We start from the raw sequence: 21,421 nt of genomic DNA, 5'->3' as shown, positions 1-21,421 counted from the left end.
TTCTGGAAGTACACAACTCCCAGTTTACTGCTAATGTTAAGTAGTGAGATCTGGTAGGTTTACAAAACACTGTGATAAAGTTAGAAGCTTTAGCTATAAATAGAAGCTAGTCTTGCAAAGGAGGGTATTCTTCCCTCTTCTAGTCCTGTTTCCCACAAGTTGAAAGACTATGCTGAGCATATTTTGTGAATGGCTCTAAAACATCTTCATAAGTAAATGAATTTATGAATCTATCTAAAACATATACAGAGCACAAGAAAGATTAACAAGTGGGTCCTAAATTAAACCTGAAACATCCCTGGAGGCAAAAATGACAAAACTGTAGCTGTCCTACTTCGGGCACATCATAAGAAGGCAAAGTTCTTTGGAAAAAACAATAATGCTGGGAAAAATAGAAGGCAGCAGGAAAAGAGGAAGACCAAATAGGAGGTGGAATGACTCCATAATAGATGCCATAGGCATAAGTCTACAGGACCTGAGCGGGGCTGTAGAGGACAGGACACTGTGGACATCACTCATTCGTGGTGTCACCATGAATCAGAGCCAACGCAACAGCATGTCTCACACACACACACACACACACACACACACACACACACACACACAATGTCTTTATGTAATAAATAATATTGAGTTATCACAAGTGAATGTGAACCTCTAAAAAAATTTAAATCCTACAGTATTAGCATCGACTTTGCAATAGACATAAGTTGATTTAACATAAAGCCATGAATCTCACACTTCTTCGTACTGCTAAATCACTTGGATAACTATATAGCTTCCTACAAACAGCACATAATACTGCAGCACAAGTTCACAATCCGTCATAAGAAATCTCATCTCACACCAATCCCATTGTCTCCCATCAACTAATATACTCTCCTTACTAATCACTTTCGCTCTGCTTAACTTGCTTCCCTTTATTTATATATTCTTCCAGCCCCTTAGCACATGCACTTCTGTCATTTATAGTAGTCTCCTACTTCACACAAAGGCATATGTAATACCTGAAACTGTGATCTCAATTTCAAGAAACTCGGTAACATCGGAAGTGTATATGAGTCTTCTGGAACTAACATTCCACTTTGTGAATTCTAGAACACTGATATGGCATTAGTACAATCCAGCAAGGATGGATAACGTGACTCTGAGATTATTTCATTTCCTTCTCTCCCCCTCCACTGTGTCTCATTCTGAGATGATCCTAACTAGTTAAGTTTTTTTAAATGCATACTTCCTAAATCTTGTCAACCTACAAGGCGTTTTCGAAGCTCCTCTGATTTTAACAGTTGCTTATCTAAGTTGATTTGGCTTATAACTATTGCCCAATTCTCTCTCGCTCTCTCTTAAAAAAAAAAAAAAGAAAACTAAATTTGTCATTCATTGATGACAACTACATTACTATTCCAAATGGATCACTGTGAGGCAAGTTTCCTGCCTCTGTGATTGTGATCTTTCAGGTCTCATTATTTCTCTTTCTGCTGTGCTCTAGGAAAAAGCCAAGTAGACCCTCGCTTTGAAAATCTGAGGAAGAGTCCCAATAGGACAATATCTAAAAGACTGCCACAAAGAAAAGTGAGGTCTTTGAATCAAAAGTAAAATGCTTTATTTCCTAGAATGTATGCTCCCTAAGCTTAAGGATAATAATCAATTTTATACAGTAACAGCATCATTGGAGAAACATTTAAAATACTGTTTGTTGTCTGCTTTCTTTGTCCATAATAATAGAGCAGAGTAAATATTTATGGAAAGAAGTAAAGATGAAGCTTAACATCTCTGCTTATAGTTGTCACCATGTTTAAATAAAAACCTTACAAGTATAGATAAATGATCCTTAGTGGAAGAGGAAGTAGTGGCTGGAGGACTGGACCGAGAATGGACACTGCAGTCCTCTGAACCAGGAACTTCTGATTAACTTGAGGCTCATCGGACTTATTGCTGGATTTATGGAAACTGAGGAGATGAACTTAAAGACATGGTAATTTGAAAGGACAGAGGCTATTGGGGAAAAGAAAGACAAATGAAGATGAACTCTGTGAACCACCAGGACACAAGGCACCTACACTCCCAGGAGTGCACACCCTCCCAGATTGCCTAGGTTGCTCTACCACCACTCTTTTTAATTCAAAGTGTGGACCCAACCCAAGGTGGACAGCAGAAGTAGCTGCCCATGGTGCTGAACCCCAGGGCACATCACAGGCCAAGAACTAGGCAAGACCATAGTCCATGAGTGGAATTTCACATACATTCAACTCCTCCATAAAGTTATAGCTCAAAACTATCACCGGTTTTTCCCCATAATTTTCATTTATTAGTTTTACCATTAAAACAGATTAATTAGAAATCTTCTTTTCATTTGTTTAGGATCCACCATTTAAGACCAGTATCTCAGATGAATGAATGACAAAGCTAAAAAGAAATCTACTAATAGATAAACGTATGTATTCAGATTAATATGATGCTTTTAGTTATCTTGAAAACACTTAAAAATATTAACTCATTAAGTGTGAAATAGAAAGTTAATTTAATTTTTTGACATGGTCAGTTTTGATGAAATGCATGTAAGGTAAGCAAGCATTTGAAGCTAGAGACTTGCAAACAGGTTTCCCAAAAGCAAGACACCTTTTTACCCATCTAATTTAGGGCAGCCAGTCTCCAAGATGGCTCCCATTAATCTATACCTCCTAGTACTCATGCCCTTGTGGAGTCCCCTTCTGCAGTGAATCAAGGCGGGGTCGGTGTGACCAATAGAACACTGTAGAAGTGACAATGCACTGCAGCTTCCGTCTTGGCCTCCTGTGTTACTGATTCAAGGGAAAACAACAGCCATGCCATGAGGACATTCAATAAGCCATCGCCAACGTGCCAGCAATGTGAGTGAGATATCTTAGAAGTAAATCCTCCAACCTTAGTCAAGCTTTCAGATGGCAATAGCCCTAGCTTGCATCTGAAACCAGAGTCAGAACCTCTCAGCTGGGTCACTCTCTAATTCCTGACCAACGGACTGTGAGAGATAATAAATAAGTACTGTTGTTTTACGCTGTCCAGTTTTGGGGTCATTTGTTATAAAGCCTCAGTAACTAGGACATAATTTTACCTAACATGATCTGGGCCTAATCTTTAATGGTATCCTTCATGAATAAGTCTGACTCTTTAATAAAAAGACTTATGGCTTATGTTTTATGTGACTAGTGGTCAAACAGCTTATTTTGATAGATAAGCAGTAAAGGAAAGAAAGGGATGGAAAGTGTTATAAGCTGAATTGTGTCCCCCTAAAATTCATATGTTGAAGCCCTAACCCTTAGTACCTAGGAATATAACTACGTTTGGAGACAGGGCCTTTAGAGAGGTAATTATGGATAAAGGGGCTGTTAAGGTAGGCCCTAATCCAACAGGATTGGTGTCCTTATAGGAGACACATCAGGAATGTGAGCACACGATGACACAGCAAGAAGGTGGCCATCTGCACGAGGCCTCAGGAGAAGCCAAACCTGCCAACACCTTGATCTGGGACTTCCATCCTGCAGAACTGTGAGAAAATAAATTTCTGTTGCTTAAGCCACCCATTCCCTGGTACTTTGCATGGCAGCCCTGGCAAACTAATAAAAAGGAAAATCCATAGATTAAAAAAAAAAAAAAGATTTAGAAGACATAACAAAAACATTTGAAGAAACAACCCTAAACCATGGTGTCTAAAGATGCGCTCTTGGGTAACAGATCTATAAAAAAGTACAAGGAAGTGATTACTATCCAAGTTAGAAAAATATAGGCAGCCTTCACTTTATATGGCTCTAGTACATACAATTTCGGTTCTTACAGTTTAGTTAAATTATTCCACTCCTCTAAGAACATGGTTCAAATCTCACTTGCCACAGTATACTAATTTTGAGAAACTGCATAAGGTACAAATCTCAATGACAGCTCTTCAGACTACAAATCACTATGTAATTAATAGATGTCCATCATGATCAGTGAGCAATCACATCACTTCTTTCAAGTCTGTCAGTGACTGGCCCACCTATCTGTTACTCAGTTCACACACACACACACACACACACACACACACGCACACAAACTGTGTGTTTGTGTTACCTCTTTGTCTCCCAGTGATAAATCCACATCGTATTTTACCAAAATGAACAACTGAAAGAGGAAATTGGCCAATAGAGAAGAAAGTGTAGCAAAGAAATAAAAAGTGGTAAAATTAGAAATAAAATTTGGATAGAATGAATGAGTTATAGAAGAAATAGCTGACCAAAGGAATGCTGACATGCCACCATTTGAAGACACTAGATGTGCAGCCAGAGAAATTTAACGAAGGGAACTTATTTACATACATGAGCGAAAGTGGCTGAAATGAAAAGGATGAAGAGATAAGGCCAGCAAAAACTTTACATTAGAGGAGAAAAAAAATGGTATAGATGATAGAAACTCTGGCAACCCAATCAAAGCTGTGACAGAAACAAGAAGCAGCAGCAAGGAAAAATCACCTAGGATCTAGAGGAACAAGCCATACAACTAGGGAGCTATCCAAGAAAACACCCTGCAACAGCAGAAGGTAGTCCAGCGCAAGGAGGTGGGGCTACCCGGTCCCTAGCAGCTGAGTGAGACAGAGGCAGTGGCACAAGCCTCTCAAAGGGGCTGCTTCTAGTGCTCTGAGCACTAGAGCTCACTTGGCTGCACACAGGGAGCCCCAGGGACTTATAGGGAGACATTGTTGCAGTGAGGGCTAAGAGGAGACTCACTCTGTACAAAAGTGCCGGCACTATCCATTGGTCTCTTTTAAGCCCTCCCCACTTCCAGTGCACGGACACAGCACTGCCATAGCCGTGACATCATCAAACTGGACAATACAGGTCGCTGCACCCAGAGGATTCCCTGTAACCCCATCTCCCCCAACTCGTGGCCCCACCCAAGCCACATCCAGGTGTACCCTCAGCAAGTCAGGTGCTCCTTGTTGAGACTCACATTGGAGGCAGACTTGGTTTCTGGGGTGGCCTTTGAGGTAACTATAAACACAGCATCTGTAGATTGCTTACTGAATCTTAACAGGTGGCCCTGGAGGGGTAGAGGCTTGGACTAAGTTTAGCCTGTAGCTGATCCCCTCTCAAGACTGTGCCACTGGAAACCTACTTCACAAATCCACACTAATAAGACCGGGATACTTAGGAGCTTTGCTTCGTACATAGAAACGGACACAGAAAGGCAGCCAAAATGGGAAGACAAAGAAGCAGAAACCACATGAGAGAATAGAACAGAGATCCAGATATAATGGAGTCAAGTAATCTAACAGATGCAGAGTTCAAAATACTGGTTATAAAGATGCTCAATTAACTTTTGAGAAGTGTAGATAAATTCAGTGAGAACTTCAACAAAGATAAAAAACATAAAAATGGAAATGGAAATTATAAAAGGGAACCAGTCTGAAATGAAGAACACATTATCTGAGATGAGAAATATATTAAATAGAATAAACGAAGTGAATGAAAAAGAGGACAGGAAAGCCAATCAGGACACTCAATCAGAATGACAAGAAAAAAAGATGCCAAGACTATAAAAATAATTTAAGGAGGATATGTGACACTATTAAGGCTCCAAATAGTCGTCTGATCAGCATAACTAAAGAAAATCAAGATGTTGAACAGCTGTTTGAAGAAATAATGATGGAAAACTTTCCTAACCTGGTGAAAGAAATGGACATAAAACCCCAGGAAGCTCAGAAAATTCCAAAAATCAGGGATCCAAAGAGGCCCACACCAAGACACATCATAATTAAAAAATCAAGAGTTAAATACAAAGAAAACATATTAAAAGCAGCAAGAGAAAAACAGATAGTTACCTATAAGGGAACATCCATAAGACTGGCAGCTGATTTCTCAAAAGAAACTATGCAGGACAAAAGGGTGTGGCAAAAAATATTTGATAGAATGAAGACCCAGGATCTACAACCAAGAATACTTTATCCAGCAAAGTTATCATTTAGAGTTGAAGGACAGATAAAGAGCTTCCCAGACAAAAATAAGCTAAAGGAATGTATCACAACCTAGCCAGTATTACAGGAAATGTTGGAGGAACTTCTTTAAGAAGAGAAAAAAGTATCAAAAACAGGAATAAGGAATGGTAACAACTACATTCCTATCAATAATGGAAAAGAATTAAGAGCTCTAGCCAAAAGACAGAGTGGCTGAAAAGATAAGAAAACAAGATCCCTACATATGAAAAGGAAGAGGATAGAAAAAGATATTGCTTTGATGGACCTAGAAGGTATTTACGTCAGACAGAGAAAGATAAACACTGTATGATTTCACTTATATGCGGAATCTAAGAAATAAAAAGAACAAACTGATCAAAAACAGACTCACAAATATAGTGAACGATTTGGTGATGGACAGAGGGGAGAGGGTTAGAGGGGCTGGAAGAATGGGATGAAGGGCTAAACAAGTACAAATGAGTAGCTGAGAGATGGTCACGGGGATAGGGAGCACGGCATAGGGAATGCAGTTAGCATTAATTCATTGGCCAGGTGGAGGGTCAGGGGAGGGAGGGAGCAATTGCGGGGATGGTCTTATGAACTATAAAGATGTCTTACCAATGTATTGTATACTTGAAACTAAATTTAAAAATAATTTTTAAAAAACGTCATATTAAAGAACTCTTGGAGATACTTTACAACATTGAAAGCACAAAGGACAAAATGTTGAAAACTGATCCAAACTTCAAAAGGAGTCTGAAAATTCATTGAGGCATAGAAAAGATGCTTGTTCTGCAGCACAGAGGATAGGAAGAAGGCAAATACTGTTCAAACTACTCTTAATAAATTTTTACAAAGAAATAAAACTTTAATCGTCACTGTTGCTAATGGTCTGAATTATGACGCATTAAATTTTCCTATTTTTTTCATTTCCCTATATAATAAGAGTTTTCAATGTTTTGACCAAATGTTTGTTTAAAGGTCCCAGAACAATCGCAATTTCCCCCATTGATTATTAAGATAGCTTATCACGGTTTCAGTAGGCACTGATATCTTTACAGTACCTCGGCACCATGCAAAGTGAGCACTGTCTACAGTTACTTTTCAAGAAGCGAGGACGTTAGACTGAGATGCGACACAAGGAAGCACTTCTGGGGTCACCGGCAAAGTTCTCTTTCCTGACCAATGCAGCGGCTATTTGCCTTATAATAAATTGGTAAGCCACAAAAATGTTTTTGTGTCTCAAATCCGTGAGAGCAGGCGACCCATCTGTGGCCACCTTTCTAAAAGAAAAGGAAAAGGAAAAGCCACAGAAGTAGGAAAGGGACTTGGCAGAGGGCACAAAGGCTGCTGTCAGACATGAAACCAGAACCCAGACCTTCCTGGCAGCCAGGTCTGCGCTCTCCTCTTTAAAGCCTGTCAGTCTCTCATGAAACCGACTTCCCCTAAAGGACATCTTTATTGTCTATTTTCAAGAGAGGTAATTCAGTAGGTTTGAATGTGGAGGCCTGGGGTTTTAAGCTACATTACTTAATGCTAATCAGAAAGGAAAAGACAAAAAAAATAGGAAGGACAAGAGTCACCAATCTTAAAATTTTTTTTTCTCAAATTATTTTTCAGGTGGAGAGATTAAGTTTTTCAGAGAACAGTAAAATATTTTGCTTCCCTGATCCTAGGGCAACATATACACTCAAACTTTAATGAATGCCATTTATTCTGTGTTGCCAAGCCAGCAGTGCTGTGGATTTATGATATCACACTAGGTTACAATCAATACTTGGTTTTTCCTTCTAGATTTAGCACTACAACATAACGTTTTTCCCCCTCACTTAAATACCCTAACAGCCTTTTAGTTCACTTTTTTCATACGAAATCCATCATGGCTTCTATTCGCTTACTGATTTGGAGAATACATTTTTCTCTCCACTTCATATACAGCTTTCATTAACACTAACAAGGATACCTTATATAACTGGAACTCTAATTTCCATTCAGTTTAGTTGGCTAGTAAATTCAGAACAAACACTAAAAGTCTCTTGTGATTTATTTTCTTACTCTCAAAGTAAATGTCCCTGACATTAAAGCAATTTCAAAAGGCTAGAGAAAGAGGGACATAATAAGAAACTGCACAGAAGCCCTGGGGCAAAACCTGATACAGTATTTTATGTTCTATTTTTAGATGCATAAAAACATGGTCTCTTTTAATACAATCAATTACAAGTACAGTGTTAGTGTTTTTGAGTCTTTAAATACCAAAGGAATAATGTAAACCGGTACATTTAGGATTTTAAAAAACAGAAATGAGCATCAAGACAATTGATTTTGGGCATATCAAAATAATATTATTATAAAAATATTCTATGTGTGGTGATGGATGTTAACTGTTATATCTATATTAAATCACTATGTTGTACACGTGAGACTAGTATGTTACATGTCAATTATATCTCAATTTAAAAAAACACCAATAGTCTAAAAAAAATCAAATTTTGAAGATAAAGCTTTCTTCAAAATGAACTTTTCTTAAGAAATTAGTAATAGAAAGAAAAAAAATTGTGCCATCTAGAGATAAATCAGACTGGTTACATACTTCATAGGTGGAGACAGGAATGATCTAGAGCTATGATTTTAATAACAATAGAACATGGCTGTTTATTTCACAGCCTTCTGAGGATGTGTTCCACAATCGTATTCTTAACTTCCTAGCAATGATAGGCTCCTGAAAAGAGGGTATAGTTTAAATTTTAGTAATTCTAATCATGCATTAAATATCCTGAATCTAAGGGAAGTCACTATTTAAAGGAATCCTTAGACAATCTTATACAGGGTTTTTGAAATGTTTTTGAAATCAGTTTCCCTAGATGTCTCCCAACAGGACGGTGTCTAATTAGCTACAAGTTCTTCATTGGATGATAAAGTATTTACTTACATTTCAAAGTACAAAATAACCTGGCTTATGTCCAATCAAACATCCAGATTTTATTTCAGCAGGATAGCAAAAATGAAAAATGTTTAAAGGCACCTGATCCTGTTTTAAAACAGTGGTCTTAACGGCAGCAACACAGCTCCACTCAAGTATTAAGGGTGAGAGTCTTTGATTCTTCCTTCAAGTTTCAATTTATTTTTATATTTTTGGTTTTGGGGGTTGTGGGGGTCTCAGTTTTGTTTTTTTTTTTTTTTTCCATATTGTTTAAAATCCCAACAGGTGTCAAGGACTTTGGTATTATTCATTACTGGGTTTGCAGCTCTTTACTAAGTTTTTGAATAACAAATGGAGGAAACCAAAGGATTCTGCGAGCAAGCTATTCATTAAGTAACATGTAACCCAGGATAATACCTTCTGAAGATTAAGAAAATTATGGACAATTAAATAAGTATTCGTTCTTAAAGAGCCAACAAAGCACCAGGACTTAGGGGCTTCCTCTCCTGCTATTAATTTTTGCCTTGATATTAAAAAGAGACAGCGAACACAGGGCCATATGCTAATTTTAGCTTTAATTTGTTCTCTCTTAGTATCAAGAGGCATACTGTGCTCCCACGTAAACCAGTCACATTTGCTAAAGCCCCAGGGCCAACTTTCCTTCCTATCATTATTTCTATCTGGGAGCAAGGCCGCAGATGGCTCTATAGGTGAGGTCAGGCAGTGAATGATTTGATTTATAGGATAAGCCCACTGCTTGGGTCTCTCTGCACAAGTTCGGAATGCTGATGATTTATGCCCGCTGGGCATTCCCCTGCTGGTTCCAAGCTCTCCTATCAAGTAGGCAAGGCTTCGATACTGAGTAAGACAAGAAGCATATCTAGAACTGCCAGAGAAACTATTCTAGGGACCAAAAGACAAGTTGCCACAAGGGCCTGAGTTGCTTAAAGTGTAGGCCACTTATATCATGATCGGGGGCGCTTATTCTTAAATGTGCACCTCCCTAGACCAACTAAGTCAGAATCTAGGGAGTGAAGGTGGATCTTTGAATTTTAATTCCTCATACGATTCTTATGCATAAGTTTGAAAAGTACTGGTCTAAAGAAGCTAGATAGCTAACTAGAAGAAAAATTTAGTAACTTGCCTGAGATCATTTAATTTAAAATCTACTTTATTTTAACTTCCTCATTAGGTAGTTTTATTATCTCCACTATAAGAGTTAGGTAACTGTGGGCCAGAGAGATTAAGTAAATCCTAACTAGGACCAGAGTCACTCTCAAACCAAGGTATGCTAATTTTAAGTCTAGTGAAGGGGTTAGAAAACTTTTTCTATAAAGGAAAAGAGAGAAAACATATTGGGTGTTGTGGGCTACATCGTCTCTGCGACAACTTCTCAACTCTGCCAGTGCAGTGTGAAAATAGCCACAGGCACTATGTAAACAAATGAGTATGGCTATGCTCTAATAAAACTTTATTTAGAAAAATAAAAGTGGGCTAGATTTGACCCATGGCTATAACATGCTGAACTTTAACAAATAATGTGAATCTTTAATTCCAACGTGGGCACCATGAAATACAAATTTTCTGAAAATTAGGACTTAAAAGATGATAAGTATAAATTATTTTGACTCTTTCCTTAGATAGAACAACAGTCCAATCTCAACTAGTAATGGATAAATGAAGCATTATAAAGTTGTGAATCGTTTTTCATGACTCCAACTGGGTACTACAATCTTTCACAAGATCTTTTTTTAACCCCTTGATACGCTCCATTGGTAGCTGTTAGATGCTGAATATAACCAATGGTGCCCTCCTAGGCAGAAATTTACTTCAAGCTAATAAATAAGTTCAAATCTTACAACTTTCGTTTCCCTTGCAAGCAAATAAATAAAAGTGACACATACATTTGGTGATTGTGTAATAATTCCAAGACAAACATTGCTTTTTTATTTTTTGAGGGAAAAAAGGTTTCACATGCCTGTTGCCAGCAGCTTGAAGTAATTTTAAACTGTTATGATAGCATTCATGAAGCCAATAAGACATGCATATTCTTGTTCTTTGCTAATCGTCCTCTGTACCATCTTTCTCAAATGAACAATTTGCTACATGGGTGGATGACTCTGAGTAAATCAAATATGCTTAATTCCCTAACAAATGTATGAACTTAGATGGCTTAATCCCATTTTTATTTGATCACACGGCAATTATGATACAACTGTTTCCTGTATGGAGGGAGGTCTCATCCACACCTTACACTACAGAGACATAACATTTTGTACATAGGTGTTTGTAAAGTGAGAATTGAATTATGTGAAGGTAGTTACACTTGACTGACCAGTAAAAAAGACCAGCACATTGGTATAAAAGATGGCTTCTTATACACCAAAGAGTTCTGTTCCCCTTTCAAAGTAAATGATTATTTCTCAGAAGCAGCTGTCCAGCCAGGGATTACATTTCCTAGACTCCTTACGAATTGGTTCTGGGCAATGGAATGTGAGCAGAAGTGATGTTCTTACTTGCTGGTGGAGGTAGTTAATCTGGTTCACCTTTTCCACACTCTATTCCCTCTTGCAGCAACACTGAAAACAACACATTGAAGATGGTGGCAAAACAAAATGAAAGGAGCTTTTTAATTCCTGAGTCACTTGAAGAAGAGCTAACTAGGAGAGCTGCCCAACCAGGAATTATAGATTTAAACTTATATGAGCTACAAATAAATTTTTACTAGATTAAGCCACTGAGATTTGGAGATATTTGTTACAGCAGTTAGCCAACCTTAACAGTATATATTCGAATTAGATAAAAGAGTTAAATCATGATTTATCGAAGGGTTTCTAAGCTAAATGAAATATTGAGGAATCAAACATAAAAGAATAAGAAAAGCAAGCTACAATTTTTACATTTATGCAATCTATTCATATGAGTTAAAAACCAGTCTGAGCGACTAGATAACTCTATTTATTAAATAAATTCTGACACTTAACATCTTTTATAACAACATATCAATGCAGTGGCTCATCTAAATCATTGGATACTACACAAGGTAGAATGCATTGTATGATATATGTACAGTACATTTAAAACATAAATGTAAATCAGAAGATGATCTTAAAGTTAAATCTGCATTCCCCAAGGCAGAATTTACTGAACTTGAGTCATTCAGTGACACTTAATGAGGTTTTTCCACAGTTATGTACCTCAAGTATTATTTTTTTTATTTTTCTGGAGCCTGAGGAGAGTAGGAAAGAGATGTGGCAGTTGTGAGGCTGAGTCCTGCACAGACTTCAGCTCTCTCTCTTCCTGACTGGGGACTCCAAGATAGTTTATTCTCGGTTCCTCAGGTCCTACAGGTGAATGGCCGGAAGCTCAGAGTGAAAAGAACTGTTCAGGCTTATACCAGATTTGAGCAGAAAGAAAGCCTCTGGAGTTGGTAGGAAAGATATACCAGAGCACTGAAAGAGGCTGACACCCAAGTGAACAAGACTATAGAGCTCTGAAAACAGTATTTTCTTGTAGTGCTTACTAACCATTTTTGGGTTAGGGAGTGATTTAAGAATCTGATGAAAGCTATGGAATGTATTCCCTCTCAAATATACATATAAACATTCACTTAAATACTTATATGTAAATCCGGGAGCTCTTAGAGCATCTGTAGCCCACCAATGAGGCCCAGATTTAATAGCCACCCCTCAGATTGGTAAAAGAATGTACTAGCAATGCAGATACTTCCCTACACAAGAGAGAACATAGCTATTATTTCTTACATCTCTTCTCCAATGACTAGGGACACGGAAGACGAGAGAAAAAGAGGTACTAATGTCACTCCTTGGCTTTTCTGGCCATCTTGAACTTTCCCTAACCTCTGTGCCTTGGTACAGTCCAGCAGTGGGGCACCATCAATGGAATTTTTAACTTTTTTAAACTTTATTTTGAAATAATATTTGTCTCACATAGAAGTTGTAAAAATAATACATGAACCAGAAACACATTATACTAAGTGAAGTAAGCCAGTCACAAAAGGACAAATATGGTATGATTCCACTTATCTGAGGCATCTAGATTAGTCGAATTGATAAAGTAGAAGAGTGGTTACCAGGGGCTGGCGGGGAGAGGGGGGAAGGAATAGAGAGTTATAGCTCAATGGGTACAGAGTTTCAGTTTGGGATGATGAAAAAGTTCTGGAGATGGATGGTGGTGATGTCTGCGCAACACTGTGAATATAATTAATGCCAGTGAACTGCATACTTAAAAGTTATTAAAATGGTAAATTTTGTTATGTATATTTTATCACAATAAGGAAAATAGTACAGAGAATTCCCATGTATCCTATAACCCAATAATACCTTACATAACTACAGTACAATTAGCAAAACAAGGAAATTGGCACTGGTATAATATGTTAACTAAACTGTAGACCTTATTTGATTTCACTTTTTCCATGTACTTATTCTGTGTATGTGTGTGTACTTGTGTGTGTGTGTGGTTCTATAAATTTTAGCACATACATAGATTTGTGTAACCACCACCACAATCAGGGTACAGAACTGTTTCAAAACCCCATTTCCTCAGGAAACAGGCATAAAGAGGTTAAGCAAATTGTCAAAATTTTTACAACCAATAGGTGACAGAGCAAGACATCGAACCCAGTAAGGTCAGCTCTGGAACAAACTGATGGTTGCCAGATGGGAGGGGCGTTGGGTGACTGAGTTAAAAAGGGGGAGGGATTAAGAAGTACATATTGGCGGTTACGAAATAGTCACTGAGATATAAAGTACAGCACAGGGAATAGAATCAATAATATTATCATACTCAGCCATAAGAAGAGATGAAATAATGCCATTTGCGACAACATGGATGGAACTCAAGATAATCATGCTAAGTGAAATAAGCCAGACAGAAAAAGATGAAAATCACATGATATTACTTACATGTGGGATATAAACCTAAAAGCAACAAATGAACAGGACAAACAGAGACTCATGGACATGGACTATAGACTAGTGGTTACCAGAGGACTATAGACTAGTAGTTACTAGTTGGAGGGGGGGGGGGGTAGACAGGGTAAAGAGGGTCAAAATAGGGGGATGGGGGAGGGTGAAATGGGTAAAGGGGATCAAATATATGGTAGCTGAAGGAAACTGGACTTTGGGTGGTAGACACACAATAGAACATACAGATGTTAAATGATAATGTACACCTGAAATTATATATTTGTATTAACCAATGTTACCCCAATAAATTTAATTTAAAATGAATGAATGAATGAATAAATAAATAAATAAATAAAATGCATTGCCTATAAAAAAGAATAATAATATTGTAATAACTATGTATGGTGTCAGGTGCATACTAGACTTATCAGGGGGATCATTTCGCAAGTTATGAAAGTGTCTAACCACTATTCCGTATACCTGAAACTAATACAATATTGAATGTCGACTGTAATGGAAAAAATTTTTAATTAAAATGAAAAAACGATGAGTTCTTAAGTCCATGTCTCTTAACCAAAGATGGCTATAACTATTGACAGGACATATCTAGGATGCTCAAATGCATCCATATATACCCACTCAAGAAGTCTGCTTTTGGTACTGGATATTTAACACTATATATGGCATAATATAAAATAGGATACAGTGCATCTCAGCACTCTACCTAAATTGGGTCAAATTCAGAATTTCATGTGGGGACTTACAGTTCACTTGGCATTTTCTAGCTAAAAAATAAGTTTAAAAGCTGTCATGAGACATGTTATCCCTGACAAAGAAAGAGACATAACTTTTAGCTCAGTGAAAAATCTGAATGAAATTTTTCAAGTTGATTGTTCATGATTTGGTTTATTTTTATCCTCAATAATAAATTCAAATCACTGTCTTAGAAGCATGATAAAATAGGTCACCTCTGTCATGACATTTTTATCTCTCATTAAGCAGACATTTTAGTTATTAGAACATCTAAATAACTCCATTATGGGAACAAGTTATGTCTTTTAATACATTTGACTAATACTGAATTTTCTTGAGTAATTTTCAAAGCTTTTAACGTGATTTATTTTTCTGATTATAAACTTAATATATGTTCATTGCAGAAAGTCTATAAACTTTCATAAAGATAAAGAGAGGGAAAAGCCCCAATACTCCTAAAACTCATCACGTAAGGCAATTCCTTGCATATCGGATTCCTGTGGGACTTTCCTAGTTAGAATAAAATGCAGACATTTTTGAAAACTGAAAACTCTAATTCACGAAAATACGAATATAAATATCTGACCCTGGAATTAAGTTTTAAAGTAAAATGGTACTTTTGGTTTATATTCTAAAATGTGAATACATGCATACAAAGTCTTAAAAGACACTACACAGTAAGCTACTGATATTCATAATAAAATGAAATCATCAAGTTACATCAGGTTAACAATCTCACTAGTTCTCTTCAGTCCACAAACCATCAGGTTCATTCAAGGGCACCTCTCTCCAGGAATATAGAAAAACAAAAGTGTTGCTTTTACACTATAAGTACCATTTCACAAAACTATACACTTTTAAAAGAAATATTTTCATCTGGTCGTCTTATTTATAAGTGAAGGGAAAACTGAGTCTCTGAGAAATTGTCTACAGCTCCACAGTGAGTTGGTGGCCAAGACTATGCCAAGTTCTCTGATGGCCATCCGATGCCCTTCCATCCTCCTAAGGTCCAGGATGTGTCCCTCCATCTCCCATTGCCTCATCCACATGGACCAGAAGATGGAGAGTAGGGTTTCTAACGCTAATGTGGAAAACGTCACAACCTCAGGAGAACCTAGGTTTATATCCATCTTTTATCTACTTCATATCTGTATGGAAAATTGACCTTATTCTTTTGTTTCTTTTCATTTTAGAAACATTTCTCAAAGCATATGTCCTTTATAAAAACAAAATCAAACACACAAAAAAGGCCTTGTTGAATCCCATTTAGCTTTTAAGAATTGTTTACAAAAAAGGGGAAACAATTCATTTTAATTCACGTTTGATTATCTGCAAAGTAGTTTTGTACTTTATACCCTAAAACCATGTTGAGAATTAGACATAATCAGTCTAACCCAGGGAAATTTTTATTTACTTTTTTAAAGAGGAGCAATACAATAAAGAAAATGCTGATAATTTATCTATGGGCATCGAATGGAAAAAAGAAAATAATTTGTTAACAAGGATCACATAGTTTCTCCCTCCCCACCCCCAACACAAATATCCAAATTTTATAGAGGAAAAAAAAACATTAGGAACCAAAACAAACAATCCACCTAAAGACAAAGGATGAAGAAAGCAATAATAAAAACTAACAACTACAGTGGGGAAACATCACTAATAAGTGTATTCTCACCAATTGTTAAAATATCAGCAGGTCCTGACTTAGGCTTGGGGTTTGGACAATAAACAGGACAAGGGAGGAAAGGTCTATGTCCCCTGAAAGGCACCATAACAATCACCTGTGACACCACTATTCAAGTCAGCCTTTTCTTGGACGATTAACAAGTATTACTTATTGACAGGAAATAGCATGCGATGCTTTTCAGTTTAACAAAAATGTTTCATCTGCGGAGATTATCTGCCTCTCTGTGCTGAAAGTATATGCATAAATTAAACCCTACTCAAAATACTTTCAGGCCTGTAACCCATGTCCAAACTTCCTAAGACATAAGACAATATACCCTCCTCCCAATAACAGAAGTCCACTGGTCCAGGCTCAGGCCTTCTCCCTCAAGTCAGTTATGACCTCTTCCCCAAACCAAGAGACATATTGACAAGTGGAAACAAGCACTCTCACGATGGTTTAAAAAAAATCAACAAGTGCCACAGTGATACACCAGAGTTTGCTGTTTGAAAACTGATAAATCATTTTACAGTGTGAACTAACTACTTCACAACTTATTTGCTAAGATTGAGATTTCAGGCACTGACTATTCTTATAAGGGGACAATGATATATAACTACTACGGGACATTTATTTAGTACTATTTAACAATCATTAAACAGCTACCATTTCTTGAGACCATTATATTTCAGGCCCTTTATAGACACTCTCATGTACATTATCTATTTTAATCCTCTCAATGACCCTACTGGGAGGCTTTAACCACTCCATTTTATATAGATGAGAAAACCAAGACTTAGCCCACTCTACACAGAAGCTTAACTTGGGGCTATTTCAAGCAGACCCTTTCCTTTGTAATTGCACTCTCCCAGAAGGGAGTTTTACCTTAGACCAACAATTCTCTTCTCAAACTGTACATCAGTACTCCAGATGCTGTAGCAAATTCGCAAGGGCAATTTAGGATATTTGAAAATTTCAAAGGAAACATACACAGTGTCCTTAACATGTGGGACACTAAGAACCTACAAACTGGAGGTAGTTCACAGTCTTCACATTAGATCACATTACATTCCTATCAATGACACCATATTTTTGCAAAGCTTAGGTTTCCAGTGGTTGCTATGATAAAAAGCAAGTGCTGCAGAAAAATTAACGTGAAACAAAATGAGAGCAGTGGTATCCAATATGATCCCAAGACCTATGAAATAGTACAAGCACACATATCCCGTTTATAATTGTGGTTATTTAAGAATGACATAAAAATATTTTTTCTTTCAGTTTATGTGTATTATTTTTTTCAAACAGCTTCTTTATCGTTAGGATAGAAACACTTATCACATCGTTTGAACCTTACTACTACTAACTACTTAAATCTAGGGGCAATGTGAAAAATTACTGAGATACTAAGGGCTCCATGAACCACATTTAGGAATCTTTGCTTTAACAAAGAAGTGACAGCATTGTGCAAGATTCACCAAGGAGAGCTGTGTGACCCTGAAAAAATAACTTAAAACAAAGTCCACAGCACAAAGATCACAACCAGGAAAGGAAGAACTTGAGTTAAAATCAGCCTAATCCTTCAAATCTCATTTGTATTTTTTAAAAAACTTCTAAAACACATGCACGTAAATTACTGTTTTTCCAATTCATAGAGACTCAAGCAAAGCTTTTAAAATTATAGCCTCCAAGCTATGTTGGAAGAGACTGAGCCTCCCCTATGCAGACAGAACACACCCATGGAGGCTGTGCCAAGGAAGAGGGAGCTTGAGAAAGAAACTGCCCCATTCCAGTACTTTGATACTTTCAGCTTTTTTGTGGTTTGTATTTTCTCTCTATATCTTGTTTTTAAGTTCTACGTGAATGCTTCTTTAGATACTTTCCTTCTACAGGATTTTTCATATGTCAACTGATAGTTGTTGGCACCAACTCAACACCAACAGGAGTCCCCAATTTGGGGTGCTTTCAATTTGAGGTACAGTGAGGAAAACTTTATTCAGTGCAAATCGCTCAACTGTAATACAGCATGGCTAGAACAACATGGTTGTGGAACAGCTAAATAGTGTTACGGCTCAATTATGAAAAAGCACAGCTGCAGGGCAGCCCTGGGACAGGACTCTGCTCTAGAGAGATCTAACACTGTCTCCCAACTCCAGTAAAAAGGGAAAACTCACTCTCCAAGACAGAGGGGAGATGACTTATATAAAGAGAAGTCCCTGCCCCTGGTCACTGATTGGTCTGTCTTCATGCAAATGAGGACTCCAAATCTTCACAGTCAGACTGTTCCAAGAAAGCACTGTCCTGATTGGTCAAAATGGAGTTGCTCTGATTGGTCAGTGAAGATACTAATGTGGATATAGCTGCACAGTTCCAATGAAATAGGGAAAGTCTCAGTCTTATTGGTTGAAATATGATTCCAGGAACTCCTTTATAAGGGTTGATTCAGATGGCAGGAATACAACGAAGGCAGGCAGTTCACTGTAGCAGGCAAGTAGTTTAGAGCAGTCTTCTCCCTGAAGCATGGCTTACATGAAGAGCTCCAGTTTAGAAATAGCTGCTAGGCTCTGTTTTTAAATTTGAGCCCAGTTAGCCACCCGGATCCTTCTTGATAGTTATGTCTTTCTTGGTGTCAACACATGTAAGATATTAAGTGTAAAAAGAAAGAGAAAAATTAACATGAATCCAGACTAGTGGTTCCTTGAGGGGAGAAGTGAGTGGATACCATGGGGAGGGGTACTGGGGGGCTCTAAGGTCCTGGGGATGCTCTAGTTCTTCAACTGGGTGATGGGTACTTGGGTGTGTGTTCTGTTCCTCTTCTTTAAATTGTACTTCTAAGTTTTATAATTTCCTAATGCATATTTCACAGTGGCCACACCAGAATTTCTATATGGGAGAGCCTTGGGAGTTGGAAGTGTGCCTTGTCTCTAAGCAGAGTTGGATCACAAGTTATCTACTTTACTTGAGTATATGCTTATCTAGAGGGGCTCTGGAGAGGTGGATGAGTTTAAGTTAGAAGCTAAGGGTACTTTTTGGTGCTACCACCAACAAACAAGGAGTTAACAAATTATTATTTCTTTATCCTTTGATTTATACTTCCCAACCGTGTGCAAGGAGTTGTCTTTTTGGTCTCTTTTATTTCTCTTCACCCTTTTTGTACTCTCTCTCTCTCCACTTATGACCTGGAGCAGGGGTCCCCAACCCCCAGGCCACAAATCACAGTCTGTGATCTCTTAGGAACCAGAAGGCACAGCAGGAGGTGAGTGGCAGGTAAGCCAGTGAATCTTCATCTGTATTTGCAGCCACTCCCCAGCACTAGCATCACTGCCTCAGCTCTACCTCAGATCATCAGGCATTAGAATCTCACAGGAGCATCAGTCCCTGGCCCCAAAAAGGTTGGGGACCACTGACCTAGAGGACAGAAAATTCTTCCGATTTTAATTTATACCCCTAATTTTTAAAAAATTCTTTGACCATATGCTAAGCACCTGCTAGGAATAATAGAAGCTCAACATGTATAGTTGCACCTACTAAGCTTAAGAAGAACAAGGCTGCTGTTGCTATTTTAAAGGTGGGAGACCTCTCATCAAGGACAATCAGTGCGGTGTGAGACCATGGTGGACCAAGGTGCGTTTGCCTTGACATTACCTAAACATGAATGAATATCATCATCCAACAGGTTTACAAAAAGGATGCCTAACGTCCAAGAGCATTACGCCAAACATTTTACTAGCATCATTTTATTTCATTTTCCCAATACTAGGAGGTTATGTATAATACACTCAGTTTACAGTTCTAAAACCTAAGGCTCAAATAAGTAGGTTTTGCAAAATCACACACCTAACAAGTGGTGGCATCAAGACTCAATCTCATGACCTCAAAGTGGATCTCTTTACCACCACTTGAACCACCTCACTGTGCTTCAAAGGAAAACACTGATCAGCCTTAGGAAACTGAAGCCCCTCTCCAGTCACAAATAAAACTCCATTTCCCCTCCCGCCCCCCAATCTACCGGAAGCACTACACTAAAATTCCCAAGACAAGTGTCTTACGGATAAGCTGATATCTGAGCTCAAACCAAACAACTAGTTTGTTTCCTCGGGCCCTGGGAGATGCCACTTGCTAACTCTACAAAGCTTAATTCCAGCCAGAGCGGATGTTCCCGGGACAGGAGGGCAAACCCCTACCCTTCCACCCCTGCACCCCTTTCGTGAGGGGAAGGGAAGCAGACTGCTTGCTGGTGCGTCCGAACCGAGCCTGGTCACTCTGAGGCCGGCCGGAAGGCCCGGGGATGGTGGGGAGCGCCAGACAAGTGGGGACCCTCCTTTGAGCCTGCAGACCGCTTCCGGGAGAAATACCTGGTGACCCCTCGGCAACACTACCCACACCGCCACTTTCTTCAAACTCGATGGAGAAAGAGGAGGGTACGAGCAAAGACGGGAAAGTTCTCCTCTCCGACCCCTCGCAAAGTTCTATATTCTAGGGAAACAACTGAAGCAAATCGGGAAGGGAGGTAGGTACCCCAGGAAGACGCCCCTCTGGCCCCGGCTTTCTCTGAGGCCGCAGGAAAGGGGGCAAGGCACTTCGTCTGGGTCTCCTCTCCAATCAGACAGCGATCTTAGGGCGCCCTAAGAGCAGCGCCCCCATCCTCGACATCGTCCTCCCCAGCTCGGAGGTCCTCAGGGAGTGGGGGCGGGGGGCGCCGGCCCTCAGATCGCACCGTACCTTTCTCTCCCGCGCTGGACGTCCGCAGGAACCGATGCCAGGGACACGGTTGGGGGGAAAGGGAGGCGATGGGGACGGGCTCCCGCTGACTCCCGCGGCCCCTGGGCCTCGGCGCCACCCAGCGCCGCCGCCTCCAGCCGCCCGCTTGCCAGGCTGCGCTCCTCGCTCCCGCAGGTTACCTGTGGCCGAGCCCGCCGCGCCCGCCGCCCGCAGGGCCCTCCGCCCCGCCCCGCCCGCGGCTCCGAAGCTGGGGCCGCAGCGCCCCGCAGCGGCCGGCGGGGCACGGTGGGCGACCGTCGGAGGTGGGGCCCCGAGGCCCTGGGGCTGTCCCTGGTCCGCAGCCCGCTCGCAGCTTAAGCGGCCGCCCCTTCTGCCTTGGCTAGAGAGGCCTCCTTCTCAGAGTGGGAGAAAAGGGGGCTGCGGTGGGGTGAGGTTTTCCTGACAGGGGGTGCCAGGAGGTT

The 21,421-nt window shown here is 39.3% G+C and overlaps 1 protein-coding gene across 1 annotated transcript in view; it reads right to left on the bottom strand.

The window, feature by feature from the left end:
- Positions 1–21,118, bottom strand: part of ANKRD6 (ankyrin repeat domain 6) — a 187,488-nt gene extending 166,370 nt beyond the window's left edge. The window contains exon 1 of the mRNA XM_016140605.2: positions 20,961–21,118. The gene's annotated coding sequence lies outside the window, so the exon portion shown is untranslated. The remainder of the gene's footprint in view (positions 1–20,960) is intronic.
- Between the last annotated feature and the right edge of the window lie 303 nt (positions 21,119–21,421).

The sequence above is a fragment of the Rousettus aegyptiacus genome, unplaced genomic scaffold (assembly GCF_014176215.1).
Source record: "Rousettus aegyptiacus isolate mRouAeg1 unplaced genomic scaffold, mRouAeg1.p scaffold_m13_p_1, whole genome shotgun sequence".
NCBI lineage: Eukaryota > Metazoa > Chordata > Mammalia > Chiroptera > Pteropodidae > Rousettus > Rousettus aegyptiacus.
The sequence above is the reverse complement of the archived record's forward strand: the minus strand, read 5'-3'. Positions and strand labels throughout refer to the sequence as shown.